Here is a 17,646-nt window from a genome sequence, read left to right as displayed (position 1 = left end):
CCTTCCCCTTTCTTTTCTTTCCCCAACTCTTTCCTTTTTCCTTTCCTCTGCTCTCTCCTACTCATTCATTCCTTTCTTTAGATCCACCCTTAGCTTCTCTTTTCTTTCTCTTTTTTTTCCCCCGACGCTTCTCTACTCTCAAGGGATGACCGAATCTTCCTGGGTTTGATTTAAGGGGAGGATTTCATTTCTCTCCCCCCCTCTCCTCTAATTTACTTTCCTCTTCCATTGCCTTCCCTTCTCTTCCCCTCTTTTCTTTATCTTTTTCTCCTCTCCTCTTCCCTTTCCCCATCTCTTGAAATGCATCTTGAAATTTGCAAAACACAAAGACCCGGATTCTCAGAGGACTTACGACGGCGTAGCGCCATGTGCAGACCATTATAGAAATGGAATCTCCCTTGAGTGGCACCAACCCATCAGATGAAGATCATGGGGATGCAGAAAGAGATGGCATTGGCATGTATCCAGAGAGAGAAGTTTCTGCTAACTGTGAGGAGTCCCACATGGACATTAACAGTGCAGAGCAGGAATGTCGCATGAACATTGAAAATGCAGAGCAGGAATGTCGCATGAACATTAAAAATGCAGAGCAGGAATGCCGCATGAACATTGAAACGGCAGAGCAGGAGGGCCGTATGAACGCTGAAACAGCTGGTGTTTTTTCTTATCAGAAGACTTTACTTGATGATGGGACTGCTGGTAACTGTGGTACTTCTGGGACTATGGTGAGCGGGACTGTTGTGCTGGAGGGAAGGAGGGAGGATCAAGTGGTGGGTAATTTACCAAACCAGATTTCAGAGGTTGCTATGCAGCCAGTTAATGTGTCATCTGTCCCAATTAGGCTATGCGAATCCGAGGTTCCACTGTATGTTTCTTTCTATGTTACCTTGTCAGAAAACGTTTTTCTTTACTTACTGATGTAAGCACGCTTGTTTTTTGTTTTGTTGCTGTTTATTTTTGTGTAAATTTGTTTTTATTAACCACTTAAGACCCGGACCAAAATGCAGGTAAAGGACCTCGCCCCTTTTTGCGATTCAGCACTGCGTCGCTTTAACTGACAATTGCGCGGTCGTGCGACGTGGCTCCCAAACAAAATTGACGTCTTTTTTTCCTCACAAATAGAGCTTTCTTTTGGTGGTATTTGATCACCTCTGGGGTTTTTATTGTTTGCGCTATAAACAAAAATAGAGCGACAATTTTGAAAAAAATGCAATATTTTTTACCTTTTGCTATCATAAATATCCCCCAAAAACATATATAAAAAAAATTGTTTTACTCAGTTTAGGCCGATACGTATTCTTCTACCTATTTTTGGTAAAATAATTCACAATAAGCGTTTATCGGTCGGTTTGCGCAAAATTTATAGAGTTTACAAAATAGGGGATAGTTTTATTGCATTTTTATTAATTATTATTTTTTTTACTACTAATGGCGACGATCAGCGATTTTTTTCGTGACTGCGACAATATGGCGGACACTTCGGACAATTTTGACACATTTTTGGGACCATTGTCATTTTCACAGCAAAAAATGCATTTAAAATGCACTGGCCCAGATTCAAGAAGCACTTGCGCCCGCGCAACCATAGGTTGCGCGGCGCAAGTGCTTACTTGCTCCGGTGTAACGAGTGCTCCTGATTCAGGAACCTCGTTACACCGACTGCAGCCTAGGATGTGACAGACATAAGCCTCCTTATGCCTTCACATCCCAGGCTGCATTCTTGCGTTGGCCGCTAGGGGGCGCGGCCATTGTGATCGGCGTATAGTATGCAAATTGCATACTACCACCGATTCACAAAAGTTGCGCGGGCCCTGCGCACGCAAGGTACGGAGTTTCCGTACGGCGACTTTAGCGCAAGGTTGCTCCTGCTAATAGCAGGGGCAGCCAATGCTAAAGTATAGCTGCGCTTCCCGCTCGTGAAATTTAAATTTCACGTCGTTTACGTAAGTGATTCGTGAATGGCGCTGGACGCCATTCACGTTCACTTAGAAGCAAATGACGTCCTTGCGACGTCATTTGCCGCAATGCACGTCGGGAAAGTTTCCCGACGGAGCATGCGCTGTTCGCTCGGCGCAGGAGCGCGCCTAATTTAAATGATTCCCACCCCCGGCTGGATCATTTACATTAGGCGCCCTTACGCAGGGCTAATTAGCATAGCGCCCGCGCAATTTACGGAGCTACTGCTCCGTGAATCCTGGGCAAATCGAAATATTTGCGTGGGCGCAGAGAAAAATCTTTGCTCTTTGCCCACGCAAATATTGCTCCAATCTACCTGAATCTGGGCCATTGTTTATTGTGAAAATGACAGTTGCAGTTTGGGAGTTAACCACAAGGGGGCGCTGATGGGGTTATGTGTTCCCTGAAGTGTGTTTACAACTGTAGGGGGGTGTGACTGTAGGTGTGACGTCATCTATTGTGTCCCCCTATAAAAGGGATGACACGATCGTTGCACCTGCCACAGTGAAGAACGCGGAAGCCGTGTTTACACACGACTCTCCCCGTTCTTCAGCTCTGGGGACCGATCGCGGGTCTCCAGTGGCGATCGGGTCCGCTGTTCCCGCGGTCCCGGAGTTTCGGACCGGGCCGCGGGAGCGCACCGCGGGCGCGCACCCGTGACCCACGGCTGGGTACTAGTACAGGACGTACCTGTACATGTGACATATATGTGCAGGAGGCGGTCCTTAAGTGGTTAATAAGCTGTATGTGACAGAACCCACTGTTACTGTGTGTTTTGGAAGGGACTGTGGGCTGGCCTGTTACCCACAGATTATGGCCCAGAATACTGGAGATTCTGGAGATACTGGAGATACTGGAGATACTGAAGACCTGAAGACAAGCTGGCATTGAGATAAAGTAATGTAATGCTACAGCCCTTCTCCCCCCCCCCCTTGTTGCTTGTCTAATTGTCTTGGTTCATTGCATATAGACAATGGTCTGGACTGGAGACGTCTCTCCACAGGGGATGTGTATTGAGAGGCTGCCTGCTTACCATAATCTCATATAGGTGGATTCAGGTAGGCGGGCGCATAGTTGCGGCGGCGTAGCGTATGGCATTTACACTACGCTGCCGTAAGTTAGCGAGGCAAGTACATGATTCACAAAGTACTTGCCTGCTAAGTTACGGCGGCGTAGCGTAAATCGGGCCGGCGTAAGCGCGCATAATTCAAATTCGGCTGAGGGGGCGTGTTTTATGCTAATGGGGGGTGACCTTACGTGATTGACGTATTTTACGAACGGCACATGCGCCGTCCGCCTACATATCCCAGTGTGCATTGCGGCAAAGTACGCCGCACGGTCCTATTTGTTTCGACGTGGACGTAAATGACGTACATCCCTATTCACGGACGACTTACGCAAACGACGTAAAATTTTCGAATTTCGACGCGGGAACGACGGCCATACTTAACATTACTATTCCAGCTATTTGATGGAATAACTTTAGGCCTGATAATGCGTTACGTAAACGGCGTATCTGTACTGCGTCGGCCGGGCGTACGTTCGTGAATAGGCGTATCTAGTGATTTACATATTCTACGCCGACCGCAATGGAAGCGCCAACTAGTGGTCAGCCTAAAAATTACACTTTAGGATACGACGGTGTAAGACACTTACGCCGCTCGTATCTGAGCCTAATTTAAGTGTATCTGGTTACCAGAATAGGCTTAAATTAGCGCCGGCGCACATTCAGACTTAGGCTGGCGTATCTAATGATACGCCAGCCTAAGTCTTTCTGAATCCACCTAATTATGTTTATCTGTAGCCTGTTTCAATGTACAAATGTTCAGTTCCCATTGGTTGTTCCTTGTCCTTCTCCCCTCTTTGACAAGGCTAAAGGGAGTGTCCCTAACTGTGTCTAAAACTGTATGTCTTGGATTTAATAAAGAGTATGGGGTAGATTCAGGTAGGGGCGCGGAATGATACGGCAGCGCAGCGTATCGCATTTACGCTACGCCGCCGTAACTTACAGGAGCAAGTGCGGTATTCACAAAGCACTTGCTCCGTAAGTTGCGGCGGCGTAGCGTAAATGGGGCCGGCGTAAGCGCGCGTAATTCAAGTGTGGAAGGGGGGCGTGTTTTATGTAAATGTATGATGACCTGACGTGATTGACGTTTTTTATGCCAGTCGTATCTTAGGCTAATGTCGGCGTATCTAGCGTTCTGAATACAGAAAGTAGATACGCCGGCGCAGATTTGAATTTACGCGGCGTATCTATGGATACGCCGGCGTAAATTCTCTCTGAATCTAGCCCTTTGTGTTCTGCATGTTTAACCCTCAACACCTGTGTGGATTGTCTCGTGATTGAGGGGTTAAGGGCTGGCTATGGCGAATCTGCAGGCTGCGGGTGCGTTTGGAGGACAGGAGACACAGGTCTGGCGGATGTGCCCACCTGGGGTATCTGAGATCCGTCACACTGTATGTTTTGTATAATTTTTTAATAAAAAAAAAAATTACACTCTATCAATGCAGTTTTATGGACACAGCACTGTAGAATGGAGTTCTCAACATGTTTCGCCCATATGTTGAGCTTCCTCAGATGCTGTCAAATTAGAGGTACAAGCCTTCTATTAAGAAAAATATTTTGTTTTTTTAATACTATTATTATACATTTATATAGCTCTGACATATACCACAGTGCTGTACAGAGAACACTGAGCCAGTCACATCAGTTTCTGTAGCAGAGGAGCTTACACTCTAATGCCCCCCCCACACTCACACACTATTATTATTATTATTATACATTTACAGTATAGAGCTGTGCCATATATTACAGCTCTGTACTGAGAATACTTAATGGCTTACAATAGTAAAACACAGTCAATAAAACTCATACAATTTAGTGAACTGTTGGTATATTTTCCTGTAAACACATTGGGCTGGATTCAAGAAGCAATTGCGCCTGTGTAACCATAGTTACACAGCGCAATTGCTTACTTGCCCCGGCGTAACGAATGCTCCTGATTCAGGAACCTCGTTACGCCGACTGCAGCCTAAAATATGCGCGGCATAAGGCTCTTATGCCCGCATATCTTAGGCTGCATTCTTGCGATGGCCGCTAGGTGGCGTTCCCGTTGTACTCAGCGTATAATATGCAAATTGCATACTAACGCTGATTCACAACGTTACGCGAGCCCTGCGTACGCAGTTTACGTCATTTGCGTACGGCGGTTTTCACGTAAGGCTGCCCCTGCTATTAGCAGGGGCAGCCAATGTTACGTATACCCGTCGTTCCCGCATCGCGAAATTTGAATTTTACGTAGTTTGCGTAAGTGATTCGTGAATGGCGCTGGACGCTACTCACGTTCACTTTGAAGCAAATGACGTCCTTGCGACGTCATTTGCCGCAATGCACGTCGGGAAAGTTTCCAGACGGAGCATGCGCTCTACGATCGCCGCGGGAACGCGCCTAATTTAAATGATTCCCGCCCCCTACGGGATCATTTAAATTGCGCGCGCTTACACCGGGCAATTTTAAAGAGCACACACGCAATTTATGGAGCTACTGCTCCATGAATCGTGGGTAGCGCAGTAAATTTGCGGGGGCAAAAAATGCGCAATGCTACCTGAATCTACCCCATTGTAATATAGGTATAATTCATGGGCTTTGATTTATTAAGTTGCAAGTGTGCTTTAAAGATTTTAAGACCTGCTAAAATGAAATAATACTGAATGAGAGGCAGCTTTAGCATGTATAAAGCATAACTGCTGCTTGATAGATAAAGGAGATCTAACACTGCTGTTCAGCATTTTTCCTTTGCAATCTCAGAATGAAGCTTGTGTTGCCAAATCTAGAAATTAATGACCTTTTGGTTGTTCCAGCTCCCAAGCCGGGACAATGTCCCGGATTCCCAGCGTACCCCAATCCGGTCCCCCCAGACTGTGAAATGAAGTGCAATTCGGATTCAGATTGTGTTGGAGAGCTAAAGTGCTGCCAAACCTACTGCGAAACGAGGTGCACAACACCTGGACGTAAGTAAACCCTACACTATGTGCACCCAAATGTGATTGGAAGGGTCACAAAACCTATAATATTATTTTGTGTTATAGCTGAACAACAGGACTATTATTTCTCCAACTCACTGGTGACATGGATACTGGGGAGCAGGGCCGCCATCAGGGGGGTACAGGCATTACACCTGTAAGGGGCCCGGAGGTCCCCAGGGGTCCGGATGGCAACCCCCTTTAAAAAATAAAAATATATATTTTTTTTTTTTTAGGGGGCAATTTTTTTTTTAGAGGTCCGGAGGTCCCCATATATATATAATATTATTATTATTATTATTATTATTATTATTATTATTATTAAAGGGCCCAGAGGTCCCCAGGGCCCCGGGTGGCAACCCCCCTTTTTTTATAAAAAAAAATTATATATATTTATATATATATATATATATATATATATATGTATATATATATATATATATATATATATATATATGTATATATATATATATTCTTTTTCTTTATATATTTTTTTATAGGGCCCCGGATGGCAACCCCCCTTTTTTAATTAAAAAAATTATATTTTTTTTATATATATTTTTTTTATATATATATTTTTTTTATATATATATTTTTTTATATATATATATTATTAAATGGCTCAGAGGTCCCCATGTGTGGCAAATCCCCCCCTTTTTTTTATAAATGTTTATTTTTTTATTTTTGTTTATATATATGTATTTTTTATTTTTTTTATTAAAGGGCCCTGAGGTCCCCAGATGGCAACCCCCCCTTTTTTTTCATAAATGTTTATTTTAATTTATATATATATATATATATATATATACACATATATATATATATATATATATATATATATTTTTTTTTTTTTTTTTATTAAAGGGCCCAGAGGTTTCTTTTTTTCATTTTTATTAAAGGGCCCAGAGGTCCCCAGATGGCAACCCCCTTTTTAAAAAAAATATACATTTTTTATATATCTTTTTTATTTTTATTAAAGGGCCCAGAGGTCCCCAGATGGCTACCCCCTTTTTTTTATTATTTTTTTCTTTATTTCTTCTTTTTTGTGTAAAGGGCCCCCCGCTTCTCAATCCGCGGCAGCCCCCCCCCCCGCTTCTCAATTTCAGGCGGCAGCACCCCCCCCCCCCCGGTTCTCTGCTCCAGGGGGCCCATGCCTGAAGCTGTGTAAGGGGCCCCATAATTCCTGATGGCGGCCCTGCTGGGGAGTGAGGTGTGTGTGTACTGGAGTGTAGATCTCCCTGGTGACATGGATACTGGGGAGTGAGGTGTGTGTACTGGAGTGTAGATCTCCCTGGTGACATGGATACTGGGGAGTGAGGTGTGTGTGTACTGGAGTGTAGATCTCACTGGTGACATGGATACTGGGGGGTGAGGTGTGTGTACTGGAGTGTAGATCTCACTGGTGACATGGATACTGGGGAGTAGGTGTGTGTGTACTGGAGTGTAGATCTCACTGGTGACATGGATACTGGGGAGTAAGGTGTGTGTACTGGAGTGTAGATCTCCCTGGTGACATGGATACTGGGGAGTGAGGTGTGTGTGTACTGGAGTGTAGATCTCACTGGTGACATGGATACTGGGGAGTGAGGTGTGTGTGTACTGGAGTGTAGATCTCACTGGTGACATGGATACTGGGGGGTGAGGTGTGTGTACTGGAGTGTAGATCTCCCTGGTGACATGGATACTGGGGAGTGAGGTGTGTGTACAGGACTGTGGATCTCACTGGTGACATGGATGGCCACGATTTTGATCTAGAAGGACGCAGGATTCAGAGCACTGCTGGCTGATTGTCTTTTATCCTTGCTCTTGCCTGTTTATTAGACCCTGAAACTATCCGGTTGCTCTCCGGATGCCAGCTAAGACCAGGCACAGGGGGAAGACGTTGTACTTTCCGCCGATCGTGGATGCTGTGTCACCCAGTGTGGACATACGCGTGGCGACCCCCGCTACACGTGCCTGTAATATGGCGTCGCAGACGGAGGAGCAGCCGGCCGATATGCAGCTTGGCTTCCAGGAGGTGATGGCGGCGACAGCTACTTGTCAGGCCACTCTAACTGGCAAGATAGAGGCTGTGCAGCTAGACATTGGCCTCATGCGCCAGGACCTGGACAAACTTTGCTCGCGGATGTCGGAGGTGGAGCGGCGGACCGGCCAGGCGGAGGACACCGTGCAGGAACATTCTGCGTCCATCCGCATGCTCCAGACAAGGGTACGGGCCTTGGAATACAAGGTGGACGATGCTGAAAATAGGAACAGAAGGAACAACCTTCGGATTGTTGGTCTGCCGTAGGGCATGGAGGGGAAGAACCCTACGGTCTTTGTGGAAGATCTGCTGAATGGTTTATTGCTGGCTGCCTAGTTTTCACCGTACTTCACGGTGGAGCGTGCCCATCGAATCCCCCGGTCCCTGGACCGTCTGGAACCCACCCGCGCACTTTTATTTTTAGGGTGACATGGATACTGGGGAGTGAAGTGTGTGTACTGGAGTGTAGATCTGCCTGGTCACATTGATACTGGGGAGTGAGGTGTGTGTACTGGAGTGTAGATCTCACTGGTGACATGGATACTGGGGAGTGAGGTGTGTGTACTGGAGTGGAGATCTCACTGGTGACATGGATACTGGGGAGTGAGGTGTGTGTAATGGAGTGCAGATCTCACAGGTGACATGGATACTGGGGAGTGAGGTGTGTGTACTGGAGTGTAGATCTCACTGGTGACATGGATACTGGGGAGTGAAGTGTGTGTACTGGAGTGTAGATCTCCCTGGTCACATGGATACTGGGGAGTGAGGTGTGTGTACTGGAGTGTAGATCTCCCTGGTCACATGGATACTGGGGAGTGAGGTGTGTGTACTGGGGTGTAGATCTCACAGGTGACATGGATACTGGGGAGTGAGGTGTGTGTACTGGAGTGTAGATCTCACTGGTGACATGGATACTGGGGAGTGAGGTGTGTGTACTGGAGTGTAGATCTCACTGGTGACATGGATACTGGGGAGTGAGGTGTGTGTACTGGAGTGTAGATCTCACTGGTGACATGGATACTGGGGAGTGAGGTGTGTGTACTGGGGTGTAGATCTCACTGGTGACATGGATACTGGGGAGTGAGGTGTGTGTACTGGAGTGTAGATCTCACTGATGACATGGATACTGGGGAGTGAGCTTTGTGTACTGGAGTGTAGATCTCACTGGTGACATGGATACTGGGGAGTGAGGTGTGTGTACTGGGGTGCAGATCCCACTGGTGACATGGATACTGGGGAGTGAGGTGTGTGTACTGGGGTGTAGATCTCACTGGTGACATGGATGGGGGGCATGGCCAATATGACGATCTAGAAGGACGCAGGATTCAGAGCTCTGCTGGCTGATTGTGTTTTATCCTTGCTCTTGCCTGTTTATTAGACCCTGAAACTATCCGGTTGCTCTCCGGATGCCAGCTAAGACCAGGCACAGGGGGAAGACATTGTACTTTCCGCCGATCGTGGACGCTGCTCACCCAGTGTGGACATATGCGTGGCGACCCCCGCTAGACGTGCCTGTAATATGGCGTTGCAGACGGAGATGGAGGAGCAGCCGGCCAATATGCAGCTTGGCTTCCAGGATGTGATGGCGGCGATAGCTACTTGTTAGGCCACTCTAACTGGCAAGATAGAGGCTGTGCAGCTAGACATTGGCCTCGTGCGCCAGGACCTGGACAAACTTCGCTCGCGGATGTCGGAGGTGGAGCGGCGGACCGGCCAGGCGGAGAACACCCTGCAGGAACATTTTGCATCCATCCGCATGCTCCAGACAAGGGTACGGGCCTTGGAATACAAGGTGGACGACGACGAAAATAGGAACAGAAGGAACAACCGTCGGATTGTTGGTCTGCCGGAGGGCGTGGAGGGGAAGAACCCTACGGTCTTTGTGGAGGATTTGCTGAATGGTTTATTGCTGGCTGCCCAGTTTTCACCTTACTTCACGGTGGAGCGTGCCCATCGAATCCCCCCGGTCCCTGGACCGCATGGAACCCGCCTGCGCACTTTTAGTTTTAGGGTGACATGGATACTGAGGAGTGAAGTGTGTGTACTGGAGTTTAGATCTCCCTGGTGACATGGATACTGGGGAGTGAGGTGTGTGTACTGGGGTGGAGATCTCACTGGTGACATGGATACTGGGGAGTGAGGTGTGTGTACTGGAGTGTAGATCTCACTGCTGACATGGATACTAGGGAGTGAGGTGTGTGTACTGGAGTGTAGATCTCACTGGTGACATGGATACTGGGGAGTGAGGTGTGTGTACTGGAGTGGAGATCTCACTGGTGACATGGATACTGGGGAGTGAGGTGTGTGTACTGGAGTGTAGATCCCACTCATCTTTCTTCCTGCATTTCACTCCTTGGTTTAGAGTTGTATTCATGAGATATCCTCAAGACTTTATTTTATTTTTTGAATATTTATTACCAGAAAATTACAACTAAACATAATTTTTCTTGCAGCAACGAAAATAGGAAAATGCCCCCCTGTAACCTGGAAACCTTGTCCAACCTGCATAAAACATAGGTGCTACTTTGACACCGAGTGTCCTAAAAACCAAAAATGCTGCGCCTTCCAGTGTGAAATTAAATGTACCGACGTCTGAAGTCAAGGTGAGTGATTGTGATTGGACAACATAAATAAATAAACTCATAGGCCCGGATTCACAGACAGCGGCGCACATTTATGCCGCCGTAGCGCATCTCAATGTACGCTACGCCGACGCAGCGCAGAGAGGCAAGCATTGAATTCACAAAGCCAGTGCTCCCAATCTGCGCTGGGTTTCCAAGGCGTAAGTCGGCGTAAGTGGAAGTGGGCGTGAGCCATGCAAATGAGGCGTGACCCCATGCAAATCATCATTTGCGCCAGACAGATACGTATAATGAACGGCGCATGCTCCGTCCCGTGGACGCATCCCAGTGCGCATGCTCACAATCACGTCGGAACAACTGCCTAAGATACGTCGGATCACTGCCTACGGCGTGAACGTAACCTACGCCTAGTAATTGTCATGTCCAACGTAAACTACGTAAAATACACCGGCTTGTGTTCCCTGGTGCAGACCTTTGCATGTCTGCTGCTGAGTTACACCTCCTTTATGGGGCATAACTTTATGCGTCGGGCGCACGTACGTTCGTGAATCGGCGTATCTCCCTCATTTGCATATTTGAATAGAAAATCAATAGGAGCGCCAAATGCGTCCAGCGTAAATATGCGCTCACTCTACGCCGGCGTAGGCAAGTTAATTTGGTGGGATGAAGCCTGTTTTTAGGCGTATCTTAGTTTGTGGGTACGGCGCACAGATACGACGGCGCATATTTGCACTTACGCGGCGTATCTGGAGATACGTCGGCGCAAGTGCTTTGTGAATCCGGGCCATTGACCACAATATGAAGATGGCTTTGTTTTAACAGTGGAACCTCGGATTGCGAGTAACGCGGTTAACGAGCGTTTTGCAATATGAGCACTGCATTTAAAAAAATCCTGACTCGGTTTGCGAGTGTTGTCTCGCACACCACGTTTGGCCTGAGGTGGGCGGGCGCCAGAGCTGAGCATAACCGAACGGCGCCAATCGGAATCTATTGCCGCCGTTCAGAGCCAATCGGAAATGCTTGAAAATCTCGGAAATACTCCATTCCCGAGCCTTTCCAAGGTTTTCTGAGGTGTCCTTGGGCCTTTCTGAGTGTTTCCGAGGCTCTCCGGCGCCCCAACCCACATGCGATATTGCATGCCATTGAAGTCAATGCGGAACAAATTATTTTAGTTTCCATTGACTTCAATGGGGAAACTCGCTTTGATATACGAGTACTTTGGATTACGAGCATTCTCCTGGAACGGATTATGACACAACCGCCAATCTCCATCTTTTTTTGTGAGCGGTCCTGTAAACGATAGCGGTGGTCTCCTTAGCGGATTCGCCGCAAGATCACAGTTTTCGGCGGCGGGAGAGGGCACCCTCCCTCCCGTAGCTCTCCTGCGCCCTCCACCGCTTACCGGAGCCATCGGCAGCGGCGGAGGCGATCGAGTCCTGTCTCCTGCTTGGCTGGGATACGAGTGAGGGCAAGATGGCCCTCACCCGTCTCCATAGCATAGCAGGACGGAAGCAACGTCAATTAAAGGCACTTTTTCCTATTGTAATTTTTTCAAATGACAACATTTTACATTTTTTTGCATTTTAGTGTAAATATGAGAGGTGAGGTCTTTTAGATCTCATATTTAAGAGGACCTGTCATGCTTTTTTCTATTACAAGGGATGTTTACATTCCCTGTAATAGGAATACAAGTGACCCATTTTCTTTTTTAAAAACAGTGTAAAAATTAATAAAATAAATTAAAATAAATAAGAAAACAAAAAAATTTTTTTTTTAAAGCGCCCCGTCCCGACGAGCTTGCACACAGAAGCGAACGCATACGTGAGTAGCACCCATATATAAAAATGGTGTTCAAACTGCACAAGTGAGGTATCGCCGCGATCGTTAGAGCGAGAGCAATGATTCTAGCCCTAGACCTCCTCTGTAACTCAAAAGATGCAACCTATAGAATTTTTTAAACGTCGCCTATGGAGATTTTTAAGGGTAAAAGTTTGATGCCATTCCACGAGCCGGCGCAATTTTGAAGCGTGACATGTTGGGTATCATTTTACTCGGCGTAACATTATCTTTCACAAAATAAACAAAAATTGGGCTAACTTTACTGTTGTCTTATTTTTTAATTCAAAAACATTTTTTCCAAAAAAAGTGCACTTGTAAGACCGCTGCGCAAATACGGTGTGACAAAAAGTATTGCAACGACCGCCATTTTATTCTCTGGGGTGTTAGAAAAAAATATATAATGTTTGGGGGTTCTAAGTAATTTTCTAGCAACAAAAACTGTTTTAATCTTGTAAAACACAGAGTCTGAAAAACAGTCAAGGTCCTTAAGTGGTTAATAGATCTGACCAGACACTCAGCCAGATCAAAGCAAAGGCCCTTTAGAGGCAGGGACCCCGGGCCCCTTGGTTGTGTAGCAAAATTCAGTGTCTTGCTCAAATTTCTGTGGCTACTGATCCTAGCACCACCTCCTTAGGCACTGCCAGCCCACCTGGCTGCAGCTCCCTCTTTCACTAGCCCTCCTGGCTACTTCTTCCCAGTCCTCCCAGACTGACTCCGCAGTGCTCCCAGACTGACTTCGCAGTGCTCCCAGACTGACTTCGCAGTGCTCCCAGACTGACTTCGCAGTGCTCCCAGACTGACTTCGCAGTGCTCCCAGACTGACTTCCCGGTGCTCCCAGACTGACTTCCCGGTGCTCCCAGACTGACTTCCCGGTGCTCCCAGACTGACTTCCCGGTGCTCCCAGACTGACTTCCCAGTGCTCCCAGACTGACTCTGCAGTGCTCCCAGACTGACTTCCCAGTTTTCCAGACTGACTCTGCAATGCTCCCAGACTGATTCTGCAGTGCTCCGAGACTGACTTCCCAGTGCTCCCAGACTGACTTCCCAGTGCTCCCAGACTGACTCTGCAGTGCTCCCAGACTGACTCTGCAGTGCTCCCAGACTGACTCTGAAGTGCTCCCAGACTGACTCTGCAGTGCTCCCAGACTGACTTCCCAGTGCTCCCAGACTGACTTCCCTGTGCTCCCAGACTGACTTGCCAATGCTCCCAGACTGACTCTGCAGTGCACCCAGACTGACTCTGCAGTGCTCCCAGACTGACTCTGCAGTGCTCCCAGACTGACTTCCCAGTGTACCCAGACTGACTTCCCAGTGCTCCCAGACTGACTTCCCAGTGCTCCCAGACTGACTTCCCAGTGCTCCCAGACTGACTCTGCAGTGCTCCCAGACGGACTCTGCAGTGCTCCCAGACTGACTTTCCAGTACTCCCTGACTGATTTACCAGCCCACCCGGCTGACTCTTCTGGAGACTCCTGGACGTGCTGATCTGCTTCTGCTGTCCTCTCCTTGCTCCCATACCTCCAGGAAGGATTTCCTCCATGTGTTGTAGAGGGTCCCTCCATCACCCAAGCAGCAGTGCTGGGATTGAAGTTAGAATGGTGTGTGGGTTTTTATATTTAGGGTAAATATTCAGTTATTTTTCAGGATCATAGTAAGGGTGAGGGGGTAACTGTCGGTGATGTTTTTGGGTTCAAATTTAGGGTTGTTTGCAAAGGAAAAGCGGTACCAACTGTGGAAGAAGACGCTGCACACCCCTGATAGAATTTGGAAAAAGAAAGGGTACCCCTAGGGACTTTGAATTGCAGCAATGAGTAAAGATAATAATAATTGATGAGAATTTGTATAAAAGTATAACGTTTATTAATATTCAAATGGTATCAAAAAGATGTATGAAAAAAAGAAAAAAGAAGGGTTTTGATTGGAATCAGGACATGAGCTCCAAGAGAAGACATAAAACAAGGGCTAATACATACAAAAGAACAAAAGACGGCCATTAATAGTCAATACAACAAAGGAATGATGACTATGGACGCAAGGTCCCAACGCGTTTCGACCTTTTAAAAAATTGCGGTCTTCTTCAGGGGGAACGAGGTTTGCGACCATACAGTAGGTGCACGCGATATTGTGTCAATCTCGCTCCCTTTCTCGGCGAGATTGACCACCTACGAGCCCCATCGCGGGAGCCAGCGCCGAGCTGGCTTGCCGCGATAGAGACAAAGCCGTCATAGAAGCGACGGGAGATCCGACTTGGATTCCCGCCAATTCTACACGTGTGCGGCATTTGTTATGAATGCTGAGGGGGAAGTCCCCGCCGGATTTTAAATAAAAATCCAGCATGGGTTCCCCCCTCAGGAGCATACCGGGCCCTTACGTCTGTTATGGGTTGTAAGGAGAGCCCCCCTACGCCGAAAAAACGGCGTAGGGGGTCCCCCTACAATCCATACCAGACCTGTATCCAAAGCACGCTACCAGGGTGACCGTTAGGGGTCGAGGACAGCAATCATCCAGTGACCAAATGCTGAAGAACAACCAATGGTAGTCCAGCCAGGTGGGAGGATGGTCAGATGGATAGGTGGACCAAAAAATTGCGGGGCGAAAAGGTGTCACCCCCTGGCCTACAAGAGGCCTCAACCTACGACCCTACACAGGCGGTGTGTCTAATATATATGTATTTTATTGTAATATCTATGGTCGCAAATCTTGTGTCGCAAACCTCATGTCCAATGGAGCCTACACACAGTCTGAAATTCCGAAGGGTGTGTACTGGTGTCAGGCTAAGGTGAGGGGTTTAGGGAGTGTAGGGGGACACTTCTCTTTACAGATAAAACTTCAGCACTAACATTGGGGTGACAATAGTAATATCCAGTTAATGTTCTTATTGTCTTCCCATCCACAGAACGAAGTTGAGTCTAGAAAGGACACAAGATGATTGAACCTACAAGATGCCTGATGAGACACAACAGTGAGGTCAACCTATATTACCATGAATAATAAAAGATAATTCCATTGTGCTCCATGATTAATTGTTTTTGTATTTGTGTGTGTTTTTTTTTTTTTTCCTTTTTTTTTTTTTTTTACTACTAAACTCCCCAACGACTTTGACCAAAATCAAAGTGCATCTTACATATTATCCAATCATTGTTTCCAAGTTCTCTATAACTTTACAATTTCAGATTACAGTCGATGAGGCAGAGTTGAGCATGCCCAGTTACTGCTGCATTCTCTGTATCCTTGCTGTGTCGGGATTGGCGCCTCACATTGTCTCAATAATGCCAGGTCCTCTCTCCAGCACCGACAGCGCACATTCCCATGATGACCTGTCTGCTCAAAGGAAAGGCTTGCCATTTCACTGGGCATGTGCCATCAGTGGTGGGAGGATGAGGGCACGTAAAAAGCCGAAATTAGGCACCAGGATTGATCAAAGGTGGTGCCGGCTTAATCAGGAAGGAGGGTTGTGCTGGGTGCAGTCTTGTGTATGGTAAGGATATTCATTTTTTGAGAATTGAGCGTTCTCAAATATAAGATTGTGATGTAATTTTTCCATATTCATGAAAAAAAAAATAGAGGACTTCTGATTGATGGAGGTATGGAAGCAAGTGTCTCTACGTAGTCCTTCTTAATAGTGTCATGGGCCCCTGGGCAAAGTAATGCACTGGGACCCCTACCAGCCTGCCCAAATTTACACACCTAGGGCCATATTCTCGTACTTTCTGCGGCGGCATCGCGTAAGCTATTTAGACTACGCTGCCGCAACTTACTGGAGCAAGTGCCGTATTCCTCAAGCACTTGCTCCGTAGTTTGCGGAGGCGTAGTGTAAAAGGCCCGGCGTATCCCCGCGTATTTCAAAGGGGGCGGCTTATATTTAAATTAAGCGAGCCCCCGTTTCGATCAAATTGCGCATGCGCCGGGCTAAAAATAGCCCAGTGCGCATGCTCCAGTTCTCGGCGGAAAACGTCAATGACGCCGACGTGTGCGTCATTGACATAAAGTCGTATTCAAGAACGACTTAGGAAAACGACGTACCCGACGGGAAAAGACGACGCGGACCCGACGCCATACTTAACATGGCATATGTGGAACTGGCGTAAGGTTACCCCTCATATAGCAGGGGTAAAGTTACGCTTACGCAAACGACGTAAGCGACGGTTACGCGACGCAATTTCGTTCGTGAATCTGCGTATCAGGCTCATTTGCATAAACAAATTAGACCTGAACGTAAACGCCACCTAGTGGCCGGCGGCGAATTACATTTAAGATCCGACAGTGTAAGTGACTTACACATGTCGGATCTTCAGCGTATCTATGCGAAAATGATTCTCGGAATCACTCGCATAGATACGGGGGTCAAAAAAGAGATATACGACGGAGTTTCCTGAGATACTCCATCGTAACTCTACTGAGAATATGGCCCTCACTCTCAAAAATGTAAGTATAAAAAGTTGATAGAAATAAACATATATTCATTAGAACTTTCAATAAAATGCATTTTAACAATAAGAAAACATGCCAAAGACTGATCAACACAAAGGGCGCAGTACAGGGAGTTCAATAGGGCACAATACCGGGAAAAGGAGGGCACAATACTGAGAACAGGAGGGCACAGTACAGGGGGTTCTGAAGGGCACAATACTGAGAAAAGGAAGGACACAGTACAGGGGGATAAAGATGGCACAATACTGGGAACAGAAAGGCACAGTACAGGGGGATCAGGAGGGCACAATACTGGGAACAGGAAGGCACAGTACAGGGGGATCAGGAGGGCACAATACTGGGAACAGGAAGGCACAGTACAGGGGGATCAGGAGGGCACAATACTGGGAACAGGAAGGCACAGTACAAGGGGATCAGGAGGGCACAATACTGGGAACAGGAAGGGACAGTACAGGGGTATCAGGAGGGAACATTACTGGGAACAGGGAGGCACAGTACAGGGGGATCAGGAGGGCCCAATACTGGGAACAGGAAGGCACAGTACAGGGGGATCAGGAGGGCACAATACTGGGAACAGGAAGGGACAGTACAGGGGGATCAGGAGGGAACAATACTGGGAACAGGAAGGGACAGTACAGGGGTATCAGGAGGGAACAATACTGGGAACAGGAAGGAAAAGTACAGGGGGATCAGGAGGGCACAATACTGGGAACAGGAAGGGACAGTACAGGGGAATCAGGAGGGAACAATACTGGGAACAGCAGGGCACAGCACAGGGGGTCAGGAAGAAA

The 17,646-nt window shown here is 47.3% G+C and overlaps 1 long non-coding RNA gene across 1 annotated transcript; it reads left to right on the top strand.

Moving 5' to 3' along the window:
- The first annotated feature begins 621 nt into the window (after positions 1–621).
- LOC120935266 lies at positions 622–15,435 on the top strand. Its single transcript, XR_005748388.1, has 4 exons — positions 622–725; positions 5,818–5,967; positions 10,456–10,605; positions 15,321–15,435. It is a non-coding gene; the product is annotated as an uncharacterized LOC120935266 (long non-coding RNA).
- Positions 15,436–17,646: the final 2,211 nt, after the last annotated feature.

Source organism: Rana temporaria, chromosome 4 (assembly GCF_905171775.1).
Source record: "Rana temporaria chromosome 4, aRanTem1.1, whole genome shotgun sequence".
Lineage (NCBI taxonomy): Eukaryota > Metazoa > Chordata > Amphibia > Anura > Ranidae > Rana > Rana temporaria.
The sequence above is the reverse complement of the archived record's forward strand: the minus strand, read 5'-3'. Positions and strand labels throughout refer to the sequence as shown.